The following is a 25,928-nucleotide window of genomic DNA, read 5'->3' on the forward strand; positions in this document are numbered from 1 at the left end:
GAGAGAGGTATTATTAAGTAGCATGATGAACAATCAAGAGGAATCCTGTTTCATCTTCTCGCGTCTCGATTCAAAACAAGTTGTGACAACGAATCGAATTTCATTTTTTTCTCTCTGTTTGCTCCGTGTACTGTGGTTTAGTGATGGAAATTAACGTCAACTCTTGAATTGCATTTGACAGACTTGCTAGTTTTTGAGTTGGCGGTAAAAGACAAGGAAATGGTTGAAAAAGTTGATACGCTTTCACACGCACAGCAGGAATGTGTACATAGGTTAGGCTGATATTTTTGGGATATTGATGCTCTGTTTAATAACTGAAGATCTGAATCTTATCAAATCGTCAAATTTATCAGGCATTCACGTGTTTTGCTCATTGAAAACAAAGTTTTTTGGATCGTAACTTTATTCTCGTGTAAAATCTCTAAATATTAGCCATAATGGGGAAAGCAATTTGGTAAGGAGTTGCCCCCTATTAGTGTCTTGGAAGATGATCGCGAAACTCGGGAAAACTTTGTAGCATTTCCTCTCTTCACCTTGACGTGATAAGATTCGTATGGTGGATGATATTGTAAATACACATAGCAGCAAAATAATCCGTAATTCACACTTTGTCAGCAAAATATTCAAAACATTAATGTAGCCAAATTGGAATATTTTTTAATGTAAGAAATATTTTTATTAATTCTAAGTATGTTTTCTATTACTGCCATTTGAAATTGCTTGTGAGCTTTGTAGTGAAATGTTTTTGTTACACTAACCTAGTTTTATAATTATTTATTCTTGCAATTGAACAGGTAATTTCTTTAATTTTGATGAATTTCAGTAATGATATTATCATAGCAAGCTCGAAGAGTTGTGGATATTCAAGATAATTCCTTCAATGTACACTTTTCTTGCAGTTGCTGGTTAGATTTGAAGCAACTATACCGTTCTCTGTCATTGTCTGAAAAAAAAGGTGAAATAAATTTATCACAGTATTTTGTTAATAGAATTTTCTCATTGTGTTTAGTATACAAGTAATACGATAAAATGCATAAATCTTTATCTTTGGGAATTTTATTAGCGGGGTTTTCGACTGACTTCATTATTGTTTTTGTAAGGTACAACTTAACAGGAAGAGTCTAGCTTACAAACACACACACACACACACACACACACACACACACACACACACACACACACACATATATATATATATATATATATATATATATATATATATATATATATATATATATATATACATACACACAATACACAATATATGTACTATATACTTTTCATACATAATATATATAAACACATATATATACATACATAAACAGTAGTTGTGGTTGTTACCTTTGGAAGTGTTTTTATCAGATCATGTAGTAAATTCAGGAGTATGCTATGATTTTCTTTGCGTAGGCCATTGATTTTAGTAACCATGCGTTCAATCTCAGTCAATGCAAAATAATCATAAGCACCTCGTAGCATGATAGTGTTACCAGCTTCTTATTTATGAAGACGATTTCAACTGTACTTTACCATTCAATCTAGTATTGATTCTTGGATAACAAGTGTTTTTATGATGATGATAATAATAATAGTAACAACAACAACAACAACAACAACAACAACAACAATAATAATAATAATAATAATAAAATAATAATAATAATAATAATAATAATAATAATAATAATAATAATAAAATAATAATAATAATAATAATTTTTAAAACAATCATAAGAACACTATAATAATAATAATAATAATAATAATAATAATAATAATAATAAGAATTAAAACTAATTTCCTTGTTTCACGAAACGATATCATATCCGTGAATGTCACCCTATAAGCACTTCAAACTGATGTTGCAAGGGGGGAAGTAGGAAGTATCCACATAGTTTACTTATGTGATGTTGTCTTTCTTTTATTGTTTAAATTTCCGTCAGTAGATTTTTCATTTGCAGCTGAATCCTGGGCATATTTTAGTATTTCTAAATTACCCCCACCCCCAAAGGACTTGTGATATTTACAATGACAGTCATAATGATGTTGAAGATGATGGCGATATATATATATATATATATATATATATATATATATATATATATATATATATGTATATGATAATATATATATATATATATATATATATATGTGTGTGTGTGTGTGTGTGTGTATGTATGTATGTATATATAATAATATTGATGCTTTTCTTAAACATGAACAGCTTTTCATGCCAATTCTTGTGTTACAAGTAGCAAGAGTAATAGAAATATTAGAAACATAATTTATATACATACATATATATATATATATATATATATATATATATATATATATATATATATATATATATAATGTTGATATTTCTGATAAACATGAACATCTTTGCCTGAAACTGTACAAACCAACGTAAGCCAAATATTCACTGTTACTCTATGATAAGCACCGTTAAACCTTAGAATGGAATAGTATGCGATTAATAATAACAACAAAAATATTTCCTCCATTAAAATACTGAAGTTTCTCATAAGCGCGAAAAATAAAGGCGAGAACAGATTCAAAAAGAAAGAAATGACTACCGATTCTCCCCAGGGGTGCTATGGAATGTCAGGGGGTGGGTGGTCTAGGGGTGTGGGGAGGAGTGATGGGGTTTAGGGAAAGGGTTGTCCTGGTTCCGAAGAGGTGAGAATTTAGCAATAAAACATCGGTGAAGTTTCGGGGGTCAGAATGAGCGAGTGGAAAAAGGAGTGTGGGAAAAAAAAAACATCATTATTTGGGTGATGTTTGCTTTCCCTTTTTCTTTTTGGATGTTCAGCGGAGTTTTTTTGTTTTTTTTTGTGTCAGTGATTAGTTTTAAAGTTAACACTTTCTTTTGTTTTGTCAATGGATGTAGGGGTCGTTGTTTATGTTACTGCTGACATTAATCTTATTGGTTTTCTTGTTTGTTGCTGATGGTTATGAGACCTCATTCGTGGTGATGATATTTGGAAAGTATTAATAATAATAATAATAATAATAATTATAATAATAATAATAATAATAATAATAATGTGTAATAAAATTTCCAGTTATATAATTAATTTGTATTATTTTTAAACGATAAAAACAAAAGACACTCGAACACCTTGCTAAAACACTGAGGCATTTTGTTTTTATCTTTTGCAAATAATGCAGTGTATTTATATAAACAATTGTGGATTTTTATTATGCAACAGTTTAGTCACGACGTTGTGAATTTCGTAGCAATAATAATAATAATAATAATATAATAATAATAATATAATAATAATAATAAAATAATAATAATAATAATAATAATAATAATAATAATAATAATAATAATAATAATTATATACAGTACACAACAGAATCCGCTAATGATAATGATATCAATATCATATTGAATCCCTTTTTTGATGAGGATGATTACCATCATGTACACACTGATTGTTGCCAAAATGAAAAAGCAAACAACTATTGACAGGGAATGGCAACTGGTGCCCAAATTTTTCGTCTTTATTTTAGTGATTTATTTGAATACTTTTGTAGCCTGTTACGCTTTACGTATGTGTGGATGGGTGCCAGTATTTAGTAGTTGTAGAATTTCTAAATAAATATTGATGATATCAGTTGTGGTAGTAATTTTAGCAATGATGTTGACAGTTGTAAGAAACTAATAATGAAACTGCGATGGTATTATGATTAATAAAGTAGTACCATTTTATATATACATTTATATATATATATATATATATATATATATATATATATATATTATAATATATAATATATATATACTACACACACACCACACACACACACATATATATATATATATATATATATATATATATATATATATATATATATATATATATTATATCACATGGAAAGAGAGAGAGTATTAATCTCAACTGATATTAATATTGTTCTTTGCTATCAATATTGGTAAGATTAGTTATTTTATAAATAATCTTAACAATGACAGTTAAGAAAATTTATGGCGATGTTATTTCCTTTAATATTATTATTATTTGGTAATGGTGAGAATATATCAAATATGATACTCATAGCGGTGCCAACAAAAAGGTAAACAAAAATTACACTTAATATTGTAGTTGCGTTAATAACAACTATTTAAAATAATAATGATAAAAATAATGTCGGTAAGATAATAATAATAATGATAATAATAGCAATAACGTTTTGTAGTGAAATCCATTGAAGCTGAGTATGTAACATATATGAATCCAGTTTTGTTTTATACAACCATACGTATGGAGATGAACGTATTATATATTCATTTAACCTATGTACTCACACCATATACATATGTATATATTATTTGCTATATATATATATATATATATATATATATATATATATATATATATATACTTACATACGATATATATGATATATAATATATATATAGTAATATATATATATATATGTGTGTGTGTGTGTGTGTGTGTGTGTGTGTGTGTGTGGACATATTTATGCATTATATGGCAATGCTGCATAAATGTCTTTAAAACTATAAATATATAAACATATATGCGTGTAAAATTTACGTGTTTTTAACTGTAAATTTAGTCTCTTGAAAGGTTCAGCTACAGACTTCGCAGCTGTGTGAAGCTTGAGTTGCAAATCATATGTAAATGTTCTTTTTTTTCAAGTTTACGATGTAAAAGTGTAGTGAACAACAGGAGTTTGCGTTTATGGTCGAATTATTCAGTTTTCCGATGATCATCAGTATCAAAACTACTTCATTTGGATTTCTCTCTTTCTTATTTCTTTGGTCATTAAACTTTCCTTTCATGGTTTGAAAATTATTTGATTTTATTTAGTTAGATAACATTTTGGAGGTGCGTTTCTGTTCATTTTTACTGCCGTATTTGATGAATGCGTCTTGCGTGTCATTTTGTATGTGTGTGTGTGTGTGTCTGCGTGTGTATATACTTGTGTGCGTGCGTATTTATATACGTATGTATGTATTAGTTTTTGTATGAAGTATGAATGGATATAAGCAGATAGAAAGAAAGATAGATCAATGTTACACACACACGCGCACACACACACACACACACACACACACACACACATATATATATTAAATATATATACATTATATATATTACTATATCGATATTATTATAATATATATAATAATACACTCACACATGTACACACCCGGTAATATCTAAAATATCATGCAAGCCAAAGCATCACAGAGAGAGAGAGAGAGAGAGAGAGAGAGAGAGAGGGGCAGAGGGAGAGACGAGAGAGAGAGAGAGAGAGAGAGAGATTGAAAGCGCGAGCGAACTATGATATTGACTAAGGAAATAACAATAAAAACCTTCCTGGGTTCATATGAATGTACTATTAGCCATTCTTTTTATCATGTATGATTCCCATTCCCATTTGCAACATAGCATTCCTCTCCTTCGCTGTGTGTTCTCGCTTTTTTTTTTCCTCTCTCTCTCTCTCTCTTTTTTGGAGTCTCCGTAGTGACGCTTCGGGCGGTCTATGATGATCATCTCTCTCTCTCTCTCTCTCTCGTCTTCTTCTTCTTCCTCCTCTTCTTCTTCTTCTTCTTCTTCATCTTCCTTCTCGTCTTTCTCTCTCGCGTCTGCCTTCGCTTTCGTCGTTCCCGATTGAAATACCTGAAATAAGAAGTAAAGTATCAGAATCCCAATCACGGGAGCTTTAATCAACAATATCGTTTAACCTGATCATCCGAAACGCATCTCACTTCCATTATCGTTCTCTCTCTCTCTCTCTCTCTCTCTCTCTCTCTCTCTCTATTATATATATATATATATATCTATATATATATATATATAATATATATATATATATACTTGTATATCTGTATGTATGTATATGCATGTATAGCTATACATATATACATACAAAGATGCATAGTAGCATGTATGAAGAAAGCCTAGCTCCTACGATGAAGTTAACGTAGGGCGTATGACAGCGACGCCACCAGCCAGCACTCAGGACTACTCCTCAGACACGTTTCTCCACCAGATCAATATAAGACAAACTGCCACTTAGTCATATCTCCGCAGCATTTATTATAAGCCGGGAGAGAGGGAAAGAGAGAGAGAGAGAGAGTGAGAGCTCCTCCAAAAAAAAAGGCCTGTGCGAAGGAAGGAGGAAAAACGAAGGCCCACACCGCCTTGAAATTCCGTCCGGCCTTTAATTTGATATTCGAAGAGCATATCTGTCCAAATTTTCAACTTGAACGAATTCTCCCGTTCCAATAGCTCGGCATCTTCCAATTTCCCTCCGTCTCCCTTTGCCTACACACTCATCCGGCCGAAGAGGAAAAAATAACCTCCTCACTTTTTTTGCCTTCTTTTTTTCCTTCTTGGTTCCTCCTCCTCCTCCTCCTCCTCCTCCCCCCCTCCTCTTCTTCCTCCTCCTTCGCCACGCACCGCCAAGTGGGAGGAGCGGATTGGGCGGGAGGCGTGGCCTGGCCGTGGGCGCCTTCTGCGACTGGCTGAGAGGATATGTGGTAAAGGAGGTGGGGGGGTTAAGGCGTCCGTGGGAGGAGAGATGGGGGGGCGAGGAGGCGGCATTTTTCCCTCTTGCCTCAGACAGGGAGTTCGTATTTGATTAAGGGTTCCATTTTGGACGGCCTGGATTAATTATACGGGTGGACATATTTTTCTCCCAATTCCTACATGTTTATTCATTAAATTCTATTGACATAGTGCACGGCTATAATCTTATAGTAAATTCAACTCCCTCTCTCATAGTAGTGCCATAGTAGCATGCCCGGGAATCCTTGGAAGTTTATGTTGTCCTGCATACATAGATACGCCAAAGCAGCACCAAGCCCCTTCTCTCTCTCTCTCTCTCTCTCTCTCTCTCTCTCTCTCTCTCTCTCTCTCTCTCTGCTTAGAGATTCTTGCTCGTGTTTCCTCACTCGCAAATAAATGTACAGGGAAAGAGAAAAAGTGCACATTGTACCTCTTTGGTCTTTGTTGTTTCGGGATCTGTTACAAACGAAATATTTCTCAATATTAATACCCCGTCGTCGCTGTTTTCGAAAACTGAATAGCAGATAATCAATACGGAGAAATTCTGCCATTCGCATTTGAAACACATCTGAGGCCAATCTAATTAGCATAGGGCTCCTCCTCCTCCTCCTGCTATTCCTCCTCTTCCTACTCCTCTTCCTACTCCTCCTCCTCCTACTTTCTCCTCTCCCCACCCACCCCTCACCACCCCCTTTTCCTTCTATTCAAGATTAAAGAAATATCGATGAATATGCATGTCCCTTCCATCCTAATATATTGGAATGATTGTAATAATTATCTAAGATGCTGCTGTTTGTTTTCCTTCCTAGACAGGATGAGGTTATTGTTTTAGCCCTCGGGGGATATTGATTGTTGTCATATCTCCCTCCCTCCCCTACAACTACAACACAACACCTCTCTTTATTTTGTTGCAGTTGGGATTCGTCGTCTTCCAGAAGTAGCGAATGACATTTTCCTTCCAGGTAGCTATTTCTTTCTCCCAAGTTAGGTTGAATTTGCTCTCAAAAGATCTGGAGCTCTCGCGCGCTGGCGCGCATTTTCCAGCAAATCTTCATTTCTGTTGTTCCTTAATGATCGTTCCGTGATGCTCCAGAAAGTGGAGGGCTATTTTTGGTCTTCGGTTTCATTAATCATTTTTAGAATTTTCAGAATAGTTAAGATGAAAACAGTCAATGGTTATTCTTCTGAAAGATTTTCCGGTAAACGCGTTTGACGTAAGTCCTTAGTGCTGCAGGATCTCCTTCAAGGAACCAGCTTCCTCTTCACAAATGTTGCTTACGAGGAAAGTTTCTATGCGGAGGCATTTTGCTTGCTTCTCCTCTTCACGTGTAACGTGAGTTTTTCCTCGAAATTTATAATTGCATCATTCTGAAGTTACTGTACTCATCCAAGGCCAAAAGAAAAAAGAACAAAAAATTTAAATCCAATTTTTTTCACGTGCATATAATAGTCGTATATCTTCTTAAAAATAAAAGTAACTATTTAAATCATATATCTAACTGTTTATTTATTCTTTTAATATTAATTACTATCTTTCATTTGCGTAAGAACCCTTCCCCTTGGCTGGCGATGGTTAATGTGACCCCTGAGGAGGAAGTTAAGAAAGCTGGGTTTTTTCCCCCTCTTCCGAAGGGGTGCTTTCGTCAACCGATTTTCAGTTCATTTTTCCCATTAAGGGATTTATGACCTGTTGTCTCCCATTCGAGAAATCCTTCACTGTTTTTGTTTATTTATCCTGAAACTTAACACCTCTCGTTAAATGTTCATATCTTATAGTGTGTCATTTTATCATTATTTCATTATAATTTTTTTCTTGCTGGAAACCCCATTTTCGACTCCCAGTTGAAGATTTCGTAGTTTTTTTCTCTTTTCGAGAATTTCTCGATTACGAAGTTTATAAATTTTACTTTATTTATATTAGTGTTTTACTATTTTTACATTCTAGAATTGTTCTATGAATATGAATATTTGTTTATTATTCATGAGGCGCATTAATTTTTATTTTTAGTGGGGAAACTTTTTTTTTTTTACTATACTTTAATGAAATTTCTCAATATTTAAAACATTTCATATGATACTTTTCTCAGATAACTTGAGACACTTTTTATGTTAATCTTTATTCACTGTAAAGATTTGTTACTGGTCTTCGGTAGGCAAACAGAAGTAATAACACCGCTTTACATTTATTTCATAAAATAAGAAAGGAAAGTGATAGGTCTACATAGTATATATATATATATATTAATATAATTATATATATAATATATATATATATATATATGTGTGTGTGTGTGTGTGTGTGTGTGTGTGTGTGTGTGTGTCTGTGTGTTAAAATTAGTAACACTGTGCATTTAAACCAGAAGAATGATAGCGATAGGAAATAATGTTATGTGATTTGAAATGGGATGTCTTTTATCGTGAACTACTCCTAGGAAACCTTGCCAAAATACCTGCCGTAAAATGAACGCAAAACCGTAGTAGAAATTAAACGGAAAAATACTCGAGAATAATTTCCAGGGAAGACACATTCAGCGGAAGAGTTCTTTACGCTATTTCGTTTAAAAAGTCTAGTGAGCGTAAACACGATGTGTGCGTCCTGATCTGTACACATATACCTCTGCAGGTCTTGTACACAGACCTGTGCTGCCATTGTCGTAGATGTGCGCTTAGTACGTGCGTACATATGTACATATGCCACTCTCTCCGAGCATGTGCATTAATACACAACATTTGTGAGTACTACGGCCATACCAGCCCCGGTTACTATGACACTACGAGGTCTACATGTGCCACGACTAATAAAGGAAATATGTTATGTCTCCGCTGTTTCTATGTCTTTTTTTTCCTTTGTGTATTAGGCTTTATTTCAAGGGATTTGCATCTCTCCTTTTTATATGAAAGCGTAAATTGTATTCACGCTGTAATGTGTGCCTGATTCTTTACTGAATGGGTGTATTGTTGGTACTGAAGACTTAACTTTTTTTTTCCTTTCTTTTTTAGGTATGTTATTTTATGCACAATGATAATTGTCATGAGAGCGTAATACTACTATTGCTACAACTACTACAAATAATAAGATAAATAACGTTACCCAACACATGTGACATGTGCAGTACCAAACAGGTTTCGACCCCACATCGGGATCGAACCCAGGGTCTCATTTGGTAGCCCCCCTTTACTCTTGCACGAAAAAGTCGTGGGATCGATTCCGAGATGAGGTCAAAATTTATTCGTATTGCTAATGTCTCCGTGTGCTGGTTGTATTATATTAGTAGACATGTCATAATAATAATAATAATAATAATAATAATAATAATAATAATAATAATAATAATAATAATAATAATAATAATAATTAAGGTATTAATATAATTACAGTAATAATGGTGTAATAATAATAATGATAATAATAATACCATCATCATCATCATCAAAAACAACAACAACAACAACTGGAGTAGTAATAATAATAATAATAGTAATAATAATAAAGAACGTTATTCTTCGGGTATAAATAATGGAGTGCTGAACGGGTAAAGTCATTAGGAAAATAGTGAAGTCGAGTCAGTCGTAAATATTCTATGAGCAGAGTGAAAAGAGCCATTTTTCCCGTCCTTCTTCATTTGCGTTATTCCATCACATTATTATTAATTATTATTATTATTATTATTATTATTATTATTATTATTATTATTATTATTATTATTATTATTATTATTTAAAGTTTAGTACTGATTGCTCCATAACTAATGAAAATTGGTATTGATTTAGAAGTTGCAGTACAAAACATTTCAATATTACCTGTATCTTGTGATTATAGTTACTTCTCATCGTTTCATAAGGATTCTCTCTCTCTCTCTCTCTCTCTCTCTCTCTCTCTCTCTCTCTCTCTCTCTCTCTCTCTGCATTTTGCAGGCATTTCACAAATCCTGCAACAATATAGTCTGCACTCCCCTTGATCCATCTTGATAAGGGAATTTGAATACCTCCTTCCCCCCACTTTCCCCCATCCATATATGCCCCTCCTCCTCCTCCTCCTCCTCCTCCTCCTCCTCCTCCTCCTCCTCCTCCGCCCCCCCAGCATATAAAATTTTTTTCATCTTGGAAATAAGCTTCCAAATTACATCGAATCTGAATCGGCAGCAGCGTATTCTTAATAACGTCCAACAAAACCCCGGGACCCTTAATTGGGTAGGTAATTACATGAGACCTGAAGGCCACCAGCGAGTTTGAATAAGTTTCAATGGCGGGGTATCGGAAATATATAATGCATTTAATACCCCCAGTCGTCTCTAACGAGGAGTTCCACGGTGGTAATGAGTCTTTTGCCAGTCTTGTTGTTCTTGTTTTCGTTTCGCCTGTTTCTTGCTTGTTTTGGCCAATGAGCGATGTGTATTTACGTTTCGGGGCTCTCCAGTGTGTGTGTGTGTTTGTACTTGTGTGTGTGTGTGTATGTGTGTTTGCTTCTGGGCAGCTGAGGGAGGGAGAGAGGGGGGGAGGGAGGACGAAGGGTAAATTGCTTTCTCTTAATGATGAAGATCTTGCTGAAAAGGAAGATGGGGTTTTGGTGAGGATAATCTTGCGTTCTCAAAATGAGACGCTTCCTCTGATGCTGAGGCATCAAAGGGACGATGAGGATGTTATAGTAATGATGTTTGCGGGATAATCATACTAATATTAACGATAAGTTTTCGTGAAATAATAATAATAATAATAATAATAATAATAATAATAATAATAATAATAATAATAATAATAATAATAATAATAATAATAATAATAATAATAATAATAATAATAATAATAATAAGGCATTTATAATTATCATCATTTTTAATGACAACCTCAGCTATAGAGTCAAGTTTATGAAAATGCTATCCAAAATTATAATAATACCCTCATCACCAGTATCATCACCGTCATCATTTGCAAACAAGAGTGATGGTAGGCCCACTAGTAATATGGATTGAATTGAACTGAATAGAGAATTCAGGCCAAAAGCAAAGCAGTGGGACCTATGAGGTCATTCAGCACTGAAACGGAAATTGATAGTCATACAATTGTAATAGCGAGAAGCAATAATGATAATGATGGTAAACAGAAATAACAACCACTAAAGTCATTATGTAATGACTGTCGCACACATATAAAAAGTATGACAACTATGGTTATCGTAATTACGCTTGCAGACGAGTCCTCTTGACCTCATTGATGGTAATGACTGCGTTATTTATTATATAATGGACTGAACGCCTATCACGTTAGAGGCTCGTCTTCTTATTTGCTTAATTCAAAATGTTTGTTATTGTTGCATCGTCGTCAGATTTAGTCACTGTTAAACGATGATTAAATCACTTCTGTAAAAACATATCACGTTAATGTATGTGCGCAGTTTCATATATATATATATATATATATATATATATATATATATATATACACATACATATACATATGTGCCTGTGTATGCGTGTATATATAAGGGAGACCGGGGCTAGTTGTATACATGGGTAGGTTGATACACTGACAGTATCTTCAGCATATGGCAATAGTTAGCGCCGAGATTCTTGAGACGTTTAGGCGTCAGTATCAATCAGCCTTATTTTCGATGAGTGCTTAACAAGTTGATCATTCTTCTGCGAAAAAAAATTTGGGGGGGGATACCCTGAGTACAAATTCTGACCTTTCTTATTATATATATCATATACATCAATTATATATATATATATATATATATATATATATATATATATATATATATATATATATATATGTGTGTGTGTGTGTGTGTGTGTGTTGTGTGTGTGTGTGTGTGTGTGTGTACGTATATACTGTGTGTTGGTAAACATGAAATCATAAAGTTGGCAATTACCTGCATATTAACTAGATACAGTTTTACTGAATATTCTCAAAACACACACACACACACACACACACACACACACACACACACACAGGGAAACTCTAAAGCGCACATATTCATTTGCATCACTGAATGTCTCCACTCCCAAAAGCGCAGGAAATTCCTCCATCGTGTCGCACAACTCAAAAAGAAGAAAAGCAAAAACCGAGTCTCCAGAGGAGACATAAAACTCGAAAACAAAATTAGAAAAAGAGAGAAAAGAAAACTCCGGATTGTGTAAACTTAACCAGGTTAATTACTCAATCTACATAATCTGATTCGTATGGAAACACGAAAGATCCGTAAAAAAAACAAGAAAAAAAACCGTCCGGTTGAAAATAATCAAATTATTTCTTTTTTTTTTTTTTACGGCCGAGTCCGGAAACGCTTATTTAAAGCGTCGTGAATACATTAATTCTTTTCCCCGTATTCTTTTCCCGGTTTTTTTTCCTTTGGTTTATTGCCGTACAGCGCTAAAACGGCTTCACGTGTGATGAATAAATTAATGAATGGAAAAAAAAGTGCGTAAAAAGTCATTCATGTAACTCTCTCATTAGCGGCTGAAAGTGGAAATTTGAAAGGGGAAAAAATCATTAATCCCGGACTGAAAGAGGAGCATTTTGTTGATGCCTCCTCACCCGTCCTCCCTTTGTTTTGCTTGTTTTTTTTCAATCGCCCCATTTTTTTTCCCATTCGTAATTTATCTACCGCTTGTCCTTTCCCGCAAAAGGGACTTACAGGCATGTGAAGAGAGTAGGGATAAAACAAATGTCAAACATTCTATATTTCTTTTTTTCTTCGTTTTTATTCTTTTTTTGTGGATTGGAGTGTTAGGGGAGGAGTGTTTTTTTTTCTCTCGACATCCGCCGATAACAAAAAAAAGATTTTATTTCATCTGTAATCTGCAAACACCATGCAAGAAAAGGGCTTTGAAATAAAATCGATTTTGGCTGCGCATTTCTCTCCTGTTTTATTTTATTTATTTATTTTTTCGTAATTAAAACAATTGTATTTGGTCTAATTGAAAAACAGACAAGTACGTGTTTTGCTATTTAGTACCGTTTTCTTGACTGTATAAAACTTTCATTGCTACTGAAGTACACATTTTTCTCCTTCAAAATATTGCAAAACTTTTTTGTTATATAATCATTATCGCCATCGTTAGTATATGGTTATTAGTATGTAATGAATATATTTTATAATTTTTTCTAGTGTGCATTTTAGAAGAACACACACACACACAAACATATATATATATATATATATATATATATATATATATATATATATATATATATATATACTATATGAATGCATATATTATATATGTAGTACTATATATGTGTGTGTGTGCGCGCGCACGTAATTTTGTACGTCGTTTTTCATTTATGCAATGTTAGAAGAATCCGTAAAATTATTTGTATTTAAGGATATACTGCGCTTATTTTTAATGCACTATGAAAATAAATACTTTAGTGTTCCGGTTTCCATTTTTGGAACGTTTTCTAGGTATTGCGCAGATGTTAATATTTAATCATTATTACAAAAATGTATCATCGTCTTAATTTGTTTATTAGGCTAATAATCATACAGTTATTATTATTATTATTATTATTATTATTATTATTATTATTATTATTATTATTATTATTATTGTTTTGTTGTTGTTGTTGTTTTTGTCGTTATTGTTATTAAGAATATTAAATAAAAATGTAGCTAAGAAGGCCTGCTCCTTGCATATTATTATTATTATTATTATTATTATTATTATTATTATTATTATTATTATTATTATTATTATTATTATAAAATTACATAATTTAGCTAATAATGCTCTTATTGTCATGGCTGTAAATAAGTATAATTATCATTATTTTAATTATAGTAATCATATTAATGAGGCTTATTACTACTATAACCATACTGATATTTTTTGTATTAGTATAGTTTAACTGAATTACTAGATCGCTGCCATCATTAAACAACATATTAGAAATAATTATAGATATAGTTCCATTTGATTTCTTCAAATAATCATCATGGTAAATATTCCATCAGGCTTATTCATTGCTACTTTTAATTATTATTCCGAAAAGTGATTTTGAATATTATTAATATTAATATATCAGATATATTAGTATAACTACTACTGCTATTATTATTATTATTATTATTATTATTATTATTATTATTATTATTATTATTATTATTATTATTATTATTAGCCAACAAATATATAATAATAGTTTAATGAAAAACATTTTGAGAAGGTTTATTATTATTATTATTATTATTATTATTATTATTATTATTATTATTATTATTATTATTATTATTATTATTATTATTATTATCATTGTAAAGAAGAATGTAACCTCTACATTATTTTCTAGTAGATATTGTAATTAACGATGTATGAGAAAGGTTATTTTCTATTTGTCAGCTTCATTCAAGTTTATATTATAAGTATATATTATATATATATATATATATTATATATATATATATATATATATATATATATATATATATATATATATATATAGACCAAATAGATTTTCTTACATATTGTTACTTAAGATATTTATTAGAAAATAATCTTGAGGTAACATTCTTCCTTTACAACAACAACAACAACAATAATAATAATAATTAATAATAATAATAATAATAATAATAATAATAATAAACCTCGTCAACATTTTCATTAAACTATTAGTATATATTTGTTGGCTAATAGTATATATATATAATCATACATAGAACCAATTACTCTTGTCTGTGATTCTAAAAGTTAAACAAAAAATGTATTGCAAGGGTAAACATAATTTCTACGAAATAATGCCAGGCTTTGCAAACCTTTTCATATGATTATAATTGGAAGAGGAATCTAATTTATTTCAGGGCATTTTTGATAAAAAATAAAGTTGTGTTTAAACTTACAATAGTTTCCTTGAAATATCGGTAGAGAAAAAAATATGCTCTAATATTTTTTATTCCTTTCGTAAAAGAATGTTTCAAATATGGTTGGAGCATTTGCAAACTTTTCATATTTTGGTAAGGTTGTTATCGAAAATGCAAAGCTTTTAGGACATTCATCGAATATTAATACTTTGTCCGCCTTATCGAAAATATTGTTGCCGATGTTTGTTAATGAAATAGATAAAAGTATTTGTACAAATAAATTCATCAAATGACGAAGACCTGGGAATGTGGTCCTAATCGTATCTTATTATAGCGCTTAGTCTTCTACGCATTTAATACTTTCAGAGACTTAGGTTATACTGTCATTCATGGGTATAATAAATATTTATTTTCGTACATACATGCATACATAAATACATGCATTCCGTCCACCCAACCACACGCTTGTATATAAAAATATATTGCAACATTGAGGAGAGAGGAGATCCCTTCTAGAGAAAGTCTGCATCGCAACGGCTAAATCATGCAACAGCCTCGAACCTTACCTCTCATGGAATTCCTTGCAGAATGAGCGAAGCCATCCATCCACCGAGACTCTCAAGGAGTACGTGCTCGATATCAGCCATTTTGGGAAGACCCTGTTTCTCCCTTTCTCCAACTCCCGCCTCCTCGCGTCAGCCCTACCATTGGTGGTCCTGTCCCACCAACGTCGTGCCTAAGTGGAGAAAAAGGAAGCTCGAGTAACCGCATGAAAAACTCTACGGGAGTCACGCGCGCGAGTTGACACTTAACTTGGCTGCGTTTCTTTGCATTTCTTAATTTTCGAATATCTGAGAAATTTGGTCCCAGGGGTTTCTATTATTCTAATTGTTTCGTTTATGTTAGTATAGCATATTTTAACACAGTTTTCGAGACGTATTGCATTCTTGTATAAAGTGGAACTGTAGTGCAATTTTTCGATATTTCCGTTAATTACAAAGCTGGTGTCATAATTATCTAAAACGCTCAACTTAATAGTGATAATATATATGGAAAAAAAGTTAAGCATCAGCCACTAGCTATTTGCAGATAGAAATTTTTTCAAGAGAAATTAGTTCGATGTTTGCATTATTATTTTCAGAATACATATATTAGCAAATTATTTAGTTTCATTTTGGTAGAAACATCAGAGTGATAAATAATACTAGCTTACAAATTAACTATTTATGAGTATTTACATGAGATGAATTTTATACAGCGACATATATTTCATATATATAATATATATATATATATATATATATATGACTGGTAAAAAATGTTCTGTAACAACAGAGTTCCATCTAATAAAAGGAGCCCATAAAAAAACACCAAAAATAGAGAAAAAGTACTATATTTCAGAGACTGCTGTCTCCCTCTTCAGGTAGATGAATCTACCTGAAGAGGGAGACAGCAGTCTCGAAATATAGTACTTTTTTCTCTATTTTGAGATATATATATATATATATATATATATATATACATATATATGTACATACATACATATATATATATATATATATATATATATATATATATATATATGCAAACACACGCGCACATACACAGATATATATATATATATATTATATATATATATATATATATAATATATATATAAAACTAGAGTGCGACTAATTTGATCCTAGACAAAAAATTCTCCGTTGCTGATAAGTTAACAGTGTTTTTGCTGTTTTAGTTTGAGGAAATTTATTTTAAGCCTTAAGTGCAATTATAGATTTACCTTAATCTGTGTCCTTGCTGATGTTTGTCTCCTTTACCATAAGGATATATTTGAATATAGTCATGCAACCACTTGTGCGCATTATATATATATATATATATATATATATATATATATATATATATATATATATATATATATATACTCATCCAGATAAAGACGCACTAAGAACAAAACATAAAAAATTTTTTATGTTCTTAGTGCGTCTTTATCCTCTGTAATGGTAGGTTAACCTCCAGTATTTTATTCATTTATTATTAGCCATTTTTTTTTTTTTTAAGTGTGTCTGTATTTAAGTATGTGTTTTGAATTTTACTATTTTGTTTCTAAGTGCGTCTTTGTTCACGTATGTTTTCTGCTCTTAACAATTTTACTTTTTATTTCGTTTTTATCAGTTTCCTTCGTCCGCTTTTAAAATTAAAGTTTTGTATATAGCTCTTTTAATTTTATATTTATATTGATATATTGTATTTTATTGTTGTAGATATCCCTGATGATGTGATTATGAATCACGAAAGCTTGGAATAAATGGATACTGTGTCTTCTGCTTCTGAATTCCTGCCCTTAATCTGGATGAGAATGTGATGTGCGATGAGTTCGCCCTTACCCCCTGATATATATATATATATATATATATATATATATATATATATATATATATATATATATATATTTACATGAACAAAGTTACAGACACGAAGGAAAATTGAAACACTTCGTAGCTGTAACTTTGTTCATACAATCATCTTTGTTTTTAATTTTTCGTGATTTAATATCAAATATATATATATATATATAATATATATATATATATATATATATATATATCTATATATATATAATATATATATATATATATATAAATATATATACGCATTTATGTATGTTTGTCTACATATAATTTATATTCATACAACAAGAGAGTACACCATACACGCGCACACGCACTAAAACACGAATAGCTGAACGCTTTTGAGTGAATGAAAGCATTTCCATACTGCGTCTAAAACTTGATGTATCCTAAATCTGGAACTGAATACGAAAAGACGGATCACCTGGACTTAAACTATTTGCATACCATTAGCACACTTAGCCATTAAAACTCAAATATCTGAAGAAAATGTATTATAATATTATGGGCTCTCCAGGATTTTCATCGACATTTTGTTTTCTCTATAAAACCGAATAACGGATAGAAAAAAATCGGTACTACCGCTGTGATATCCAAATAAGAAGGTATTGAATAAATAAATAGATTATTCTCTTCATTCTACATTCATATTTAGCATTTACAGGACTATATAAAAATACTGGAATTTTGGTGATTATTTCGGTTCATTGTTCAACGGAATATTCATTTCTGTGATCCAAATTTTGTGGAGGACCTATTACCACCCAAAATTTATGTTTCGTTGTACCTTTGTTATTTATTAATTGAAAAAATGTATTTTGTAAAGCAGTTATTCTTAAACAGATAACAGTAGATTCGAGATTTACAAGCCTAATTCCATTCTTCTCCACAATTTTCCAACTGGTTTAGAATCATTTTATTTTTACGGAAATATACTTAGTACTTTCGGAAGGTGGGGCACTTGTTATGATGCTTGTTGAAATGAATAATGGAAGTTTTTTTCCTTATTCTTCAGAGAAAAATGACTGAATTAAAACCATTTGGCGTAGTAGAATGTTATGTTTCTTTAATAGCGAAAAATTGTATATGTAAATATTAAATATATATATATTATATATTTAAATATATATTTTATCCTTATATATACATATATATATATATATTACTATATATATATATATATATATATTATACTATTATTACTTATATGTAATGTAGGATTTGTAATGCTACTTATGCTGTGGAAATTTTAAGTAGGAGGGGTTCATCCTTGATACAGCAGTTGAATGATCAATGTGGCATTGATTTTCCTTGTTTTTTTATGCCATTATCTGTCATGAGAAACAGCTTATATAGAGTACATGCATATGCATATTTATACGATTGCATATGTTCTTACAAATATATTCAAGATAACATATGAGTATATTCTTGGATATATTTGTTATACACATTAAAACCGTATGTTATGTGCAATGTATTTGTTTAAATCATGATTATATTATAGAATAATCTTTATAGGTGTATGAGCGTTAGACTCAGAAAGTTAAATCCTGTTTCCTCGATGTGTTTCCGGGAAGATGTTTCTTCTTTTTGATGCAAGACATAAATATAACTGTGCATGTGTTTGCGCTCAAGTTTGCATGCTACGTTCTTTTACATTAGCACCGTTCTAATTAACGTGAAAAGCATCGTCGCTTAAGTATGACAAACAGAAAGAGGAAACAAAATCCAATCACAGGGTTTCAAAAGCACTGCAGACCCTTTGAGCGAAAATGAAATAGGCAAATAAACACGCTGATACATAAACAGGTCCCGGCGTCAGCCAAGCATTGATAAGTGAAGACTTTTCTTCTCCAAAGCTGCACAAATACATTCCTGAACTCCATATCATAATAAAAGAAAAAAATGACGCGCGCAAGGACAAAAAAAAAAATAAAAATAAAAAAAAAGGAAATAAAAGAACGCGCGGGATTGTTTTCGCATTTTCCGGAAGAGAACCTGTGGAAAGGTTTTACCCTAAACAGATCACCACTTATTGTAAATTCCGTATCAGAGAGGCCTGTGGGTGGCTGACACCCTCGGGAATGGCCGTTTGTTTTGCAGTCGGAAGCATTTTATCGTGTTCTGCTAATAGTGAGTTTTGTTTACTAGGAAAGAGGGGAAAAACAAAGCGGAATTGAATTGGTAATTGCGTCTGTTAGTGAGGTGAAACCGAGTCTCTCTCTCTCTCTCTCTCTCGCACTCTCTCTCTCTGTCTCTCTCTCTCTCTCTCTCTTGCCTAAGGGATGTCGATGGAAGGATTTTTTCTTCCTTTTTTTTTCTTTTATTCTCGCTCTGCTTTTTCCCGTTTTGTCTGCGGCTTTTTCGTTTGAGGAATATAGGTTATAGAAAGGTTTTGTATGTTGCCGTTTTATATAAGGAACTGAGTTTATTTGTATACCTTACATTGTTTTTTGATCAATTTTCTTTTGGTGTTTTATTTTTCCCGAATGAAGTAGATTGTCATTTTAAGACTGACTTTCTCTCTCTCTCTCTCTCTCTCTCTCTCTCTCTCTCTCTCTCTCTCTCTCTCTCTCCTGCCCTGTTACTGCGAAGTTGGTTTATTGGAATTACAGTACTTCCAGATAAATATCTTTTTATAAGAGAAATTGCGTGGTGCACATTCCTGCTTTCCTATTTTCCTTTAGGGTCTAGGTCACTGCGTTTTTCAGTTTCATTTAAAGTTTAGTAACATTCTACAGTGCAGATTTTAAGCTGCATGTTTTGTACGGGGAGAGAGAGAGAGAGAGAGAGAGAGAGAGAGAGAGAGAGAGAGAGAGAGTGTTTGAAGAATATATATCGGAAAACGTTTCTATCGTTTATTATCGAGTTCGCTGAAAAATAAGAAAACTGTGCGTTTAGGTTTGTTGAGGTACAGTTGAATATAAAGTTTTCCAGTCCCCAATCACAATGTCTCGGTTATTATACCATACATGTGTCTGTGTGTGTATATGTATATATATATATATATATATATATATATATATATATATATATATATATATATATATATATATATTATATATATATATATATATCTAGTATGTGCCACATGAATGAAAACCCAGGGAGAACGTAAATACGGTTTCTTATATTTCGAAATATAACGCTCTACTTTTTTCTTTTGTTTCAATAATATGGGTATATTCATTTTATATTGTAAAGGTTTTTACAATATTAAAAAAACTTATATATATATATATATATATATATATATTATATATACATATATATATATATATATATATGTATATATATACATATAAACATACACATACACATATAAATTGCATGCATGTTGACATCGAGGCTGTGCTATACACATCTTTGGCGTACCATCCACCATTTAAGCAAGCTCCCAATAGATACCAGAGTCTGATGAAGTCCAGATAAAAAGGCCTTAAAACTAGCAAAGTCATCCATAAAGACTTGCTAAGAAGAAGCGAATAGTGATAAACTAGATTCGGTTAGGCTGAACCAACAACCGATATGTTTATGTGATATATATATATATATATATATATATATATATATATATATATATATATATATCACATAAACATATCGGGTGTTGGTTCAGCCTAACCGAATCTAGTTTATCACTATATATATATATTCGCATCTTCTTAGCAAGTCTTTATGGATGACTTTGCTAGTTTTAAGGCCATTTTATCTGGACTTCATATATATATTTATATTTACATATACATATATATATATATATATACACACACTACATACATGCATCATACATACTGTACATACACTTGTATATGCATTTGCGTGCGTGCGTGTGTTTGAACCACATTACGTTATCTTGGAAACTATTCGGTGAATGTTAGAATAAATATGTGAATATCCCGGTCTTCTTTCAAACATAGAGATATGAAATGAACGTCAAGGCGGTCCCACTTAAGGTCTGCTTCATAAAGAAAAAAAAATATTGGCTTTCAAATGGTGGATGACGGTAGGAAAGGTAGGAAAGTCCCTTTGAACGCCGCTCTGAGAGAGAGAGAGAGAGAGAGAGAGAGAGAGAGAGAGAGAGAGAATATAAGCCAAACATTCTCTTCTAAAATCGAGATTGGCTTCTGCTGTTTCAAGGGCCAGTTTAGTTTCCATTTCTCCGTATTAGATGGCTGGCTACTTTACATCTCAGGGCCTTATATCTTACTGAACAAAAGTGCCTCTCACAGTGTCATTCAGAAAGCGACGGTTTGAGAAGCAATGATATTAAATCTTGAATCGTTTGTGTGCCTATATATAGCTCTGGTACGCAGTACTAGTATATATACATTCCTTCTATAATGCATCGTTATTCCACAATTCGTTATTACATACATGTTGTATGTAATTTTAAATAAACATTACGAATGTTAAAATATCATTAACAAACTTGAATAGTCGTATGCCAATTTTTTTTCTCAAATTAGAAATATTTTGGTAATATCTGCGAACAATATTGTGCCTTTTTCAGTCTGTAAATATGATAATTGTTGGTAATGTTAGTGCTATATATATGTTTTTTTTATTCCTGTGTATTTTTCTCTACTAAGAATTACGTGAATTGATAAACTGAAGATTTTAAGTTCTGTCAAAATTTGTGCACAAGAATCTCCACTGTTCAGCCCTCGGAGATATTCATGTTTGTTCTTGGATTCTGATTAAGATGCTTAAAACATCTATGGTAGTAATCCTAAAGTTATCGCAGAGTCCTAGTTTCATGCTAAATTTGTGTTTCGTAAATAAAGAATCTCGTAGCTGTTTATATAAAAAAAAATAGCGTTAAAGATTCGTAATCCTTGTTAATTTTCTTAAATAAATGGTAAATTTTTCATTTTTCATTCATTAGCATTGTAAGCTTTCTCAGAATAGAATGACCAAATGTGAAAAAGGAGAATAGAAAGAAGGAAGAGAACACCAAATAGATACCTGAAAATAAGTTAAATCAACAAAATTATATAATGCGCAGACATGAACAGCATAATATGTCTGAAAGACTGAAAGAGTGGTGTCTGATGCTGTATTATCAGGAAAACCGATCCAGGGTTATACAGCAAAGCGGATGGAAACCTCCTCTTTGACTTTGTCAGCTGACATCACGGCATCTCTGCATTACGAACTTACAACTTTATAAGACTGGCTGTGATTTTTTCTGTGACAAAGAGATAAATTACAGAACATAAAAAAAAAACTCAGCTGAGAAAAGAAGGCCATTGTATGGTTGATTGCACAATAGAGAATAGTGTACTGTTCAGTAAGTCTTTCTTGACCACGGGTCCTAACAATCACACATACAAAAGTTCTGTTCCTTTTCCGCTGAGTATAGCATTATGATTAACATAAATTCAGTCTATTTAATATAATAATAATAATAATAATAATAATAATAATAATAATAATAATAATAATAATAATAATAATAATAATAATAATAATAATGACATTATAAGCACACCACTCTTTTATTGTATTTTAGCAGTAATGTAGGGCTTCAGCAATAGAAAATTGAAAATCATTTTCATTGATGCCTGTCTCGGCAATTGCTAGAAATATCTTCATTTATAAAGAGTTCCTTTCCCCTTTAGAATTGTTATTACTTATACGTCAATAGCAATTAAAAACTGCATCGTCAGCTTAACGAACAAGTATCACAATCCTCTAGATTGTAAAACTTTAATGTTCTGTTTCATTCTCTTTTTATCTCACTCTAACTCTTCCTATTTTTATTATTATCATTTTTAATTGAAGTATTAGTAGCAGTACCTTTGAATCTCTTGCCTTTGTTATCAGATATTATTGGTTATGTTTCTCACTTACCTTCGTAAAACTACTTTGGCATTATTTTTTTAATTTTGTAGTTGTTTTAATAAGTGGCCATCTCATAACTAAACGTTATTTAATCAAGGAAAATATGAAAGGATTTTAGTTAAAGAAACAGACAGAGAAGGGACATACGAAACCAGTAGGGAAAGCACTCAGAAACCGCTTACATACCTCCCTGACGTAAAATCCCTGTGAACAAACATTTTTATTGACCAATAATTGTTGGTTCTCAGCATCCAACATATTAATACAAGTTAAAAGAAGACGTAACCTCCAAACAGAATTTCATCAGTAAAAGTTAAAAGAAGACGTAACCTCCAAACAGAATTTCTTTACAGTAATTGTGCATAGGATCTTTTTTCTTTCTTTCTTTTAAGCTCGGAACATTTGAAAGTAGGCCGAGCAAGACCGCTAACCAAAAGGTCCCTCCTGCCCAAAAATTACATACTATCTCTCCTAAAAATCTTATCACTTTTTTGCAGTCACAAGGCCTACCTTGGGCCAATTTTTCGTAAAAATTCGCACTTAAATTCTTACGTAATCATTTTAACAACCAAACGAACAGGGGCCAAAAACATTACCTTGACGAAGGCAACAATTAGGACAGCGAGTAGCTCCCGTTAGCAGCGAAGCACTGCATTGCATGATTATCTCTCTCTCTCTCTCTCTCTCTCTCTCTCTCTCTCTCTCTCTCTGCTTATCTAGCTATCTGTTTAGTGTCTTACCTATCCGTTGTGATGAAATAAATAAAATTTTTCAACGAAAACGTTATTTACAGCGCGCATAACTCATCAAGATAATGAACGCACCAACTCAAAATGATTACTCGTTCAAATTGTATCATTTTCTGATTATTTTGTTCAGGGCCTAAAATTACATCCGAGCGACGTTGTCAAATTTTGCATTTCTTCCTAAATGGGTTTGCAAGATTCCCCAGTCACCGTGGGTGGCAGCTTGGGATTTTCGTCCTGATAACCTGGTTTAGTAAATGTGATCTACACTTATTGCTTTATACACAGCTGTACGTGTGTTTACACACGCACACAGACACACGCACATACATATATTATTTGTCTATGTGCTGTTTGTATGTCCGTAATTTCCTTTACTAAACGAACTTACGATTATTTTTGCTGTACCAATTGCAGTGTCATGATGCATTTTTAATGAGCATTATAAAATTCTACGTAGACTGATTGACAGACTTTCTCAGTAATACACCAACACATTACAAAAACAACGTCTCTTAAAGCAAAAACAAAAAGAGGACACGAAATCACGTTTTCTTTGATGTCTTTAGAGGCCTACTATGGTAATATTTTGTGCGCTCTTACCCTGCTCCACCGACTCCTTCCTCTTCAGTAAACTCCTCAGCGCAACTGCGAGCTTGCTTCACCAGTACATTAAGAAAGAAACAGAAAGTTTTGCCACGTAAATAAAACTCACATTGCCAAACTCGTTGAAGCTGTTGATGATCCTGATTATCGTCCCAAAGACTTTCCCTGAAGACTGTCGCACGCTGCTTCGTCGGAGATTTAAGGTGAAATTCTGCGTTGCAAGATACCAACACCTCACTCAGCTCCTTGCGACCTTAGAGCGTGCACTGCAGGGGCTGAGATACCCGTCTCATTTCCCTTCCCTTCCCTTCCCTTGCCATCATCATTCAGGAACTTGTCTGTCCCTTTCTCCCTCCCCCCCCCCTCCCTCTCTCCCTCTCAAACACAGCCTCGTCCCTTTCCGCCGTGTGAAAGGTTTCAATGCAGGGTTGCAAAGGGTGGGAAAGTAACGTGCCACAATGCCCACTCTCCCTCCCGAGACTTACAGCGTGGCGCAGGACATACCTGCAAGGATTACTATTGCAACATAGTTTCCCCTTGCAGCATACGTCCACACGGCTTACATGAAACGTGAATATTTATATATATATATATATATATATATATATATATATATATATATATTGTGTCTATGTGTGTGTGTGTGTGTGTGTGTTGTATTAATATATGTGCATATATATATATATATATATATATATATATATATATATATATATATATATATATATATATATGTGTGTGTGTGTGTGTGTATGTATATGTATATTATATGTATATATATATATATATATATATATATATATATATATAGTATATATACTATATATATATATATATACATATATATAGTTTTTCAATTCCATCTAAGAAGCAGTGTATTAGCTAGTTCTACAAACCTTTCTTTAAAACTCTCTTGTGATTGCATACTATAGAAAGTTGCTTTATCATATAG

General features: G+C 32.1%; 2 long non-coding RNA genes across 2 annotated transcripts in view; one reads left to right on the plus strand and one right to left on the minus strand.

The window, feature by feature from the left end:
- LOC135212893 (uncharacterized) overlaps nucleotides 1-25,928 on the plus strand; it is a 208,393-nt gene that overhangs the window by 169,863 nt on the left and 12,602 nt on the right. The gene's annotated exons all lie outside the window — the stretch shown is intronic.
- Nucleotides 5,557-25,220, minus strand: LOC135212892 (uncharacterized). Its single transcript, XR_010314011.1, has 3 exons — nucleotides 25,086-25,220; nucleotides 15,927-16,096; nucleotides 5,557-5,663 (listed from the first exon to the last, which is right to left on the minus strand). It is a non-coding gene; the product is annotated as an uncharacterized LOC135212892 (long non-coding RNA).

The sequence above is a fragment of the Macrobrachium nipponense genome, chromosome 41, assembly GCF_015104395.2.
Source record: "Macrobrachium nipponense isolate FS-2020 chromosome 41, ASM1510439v2, whole genome shotgun sequence".
NCBI classification, from domain to species: Eukaryota; Metazoa; Arthropoda; class Malacostraca; order Decapoda; family Palaemonidae; genus Macrobrachium; species Macrobrachium nipponense.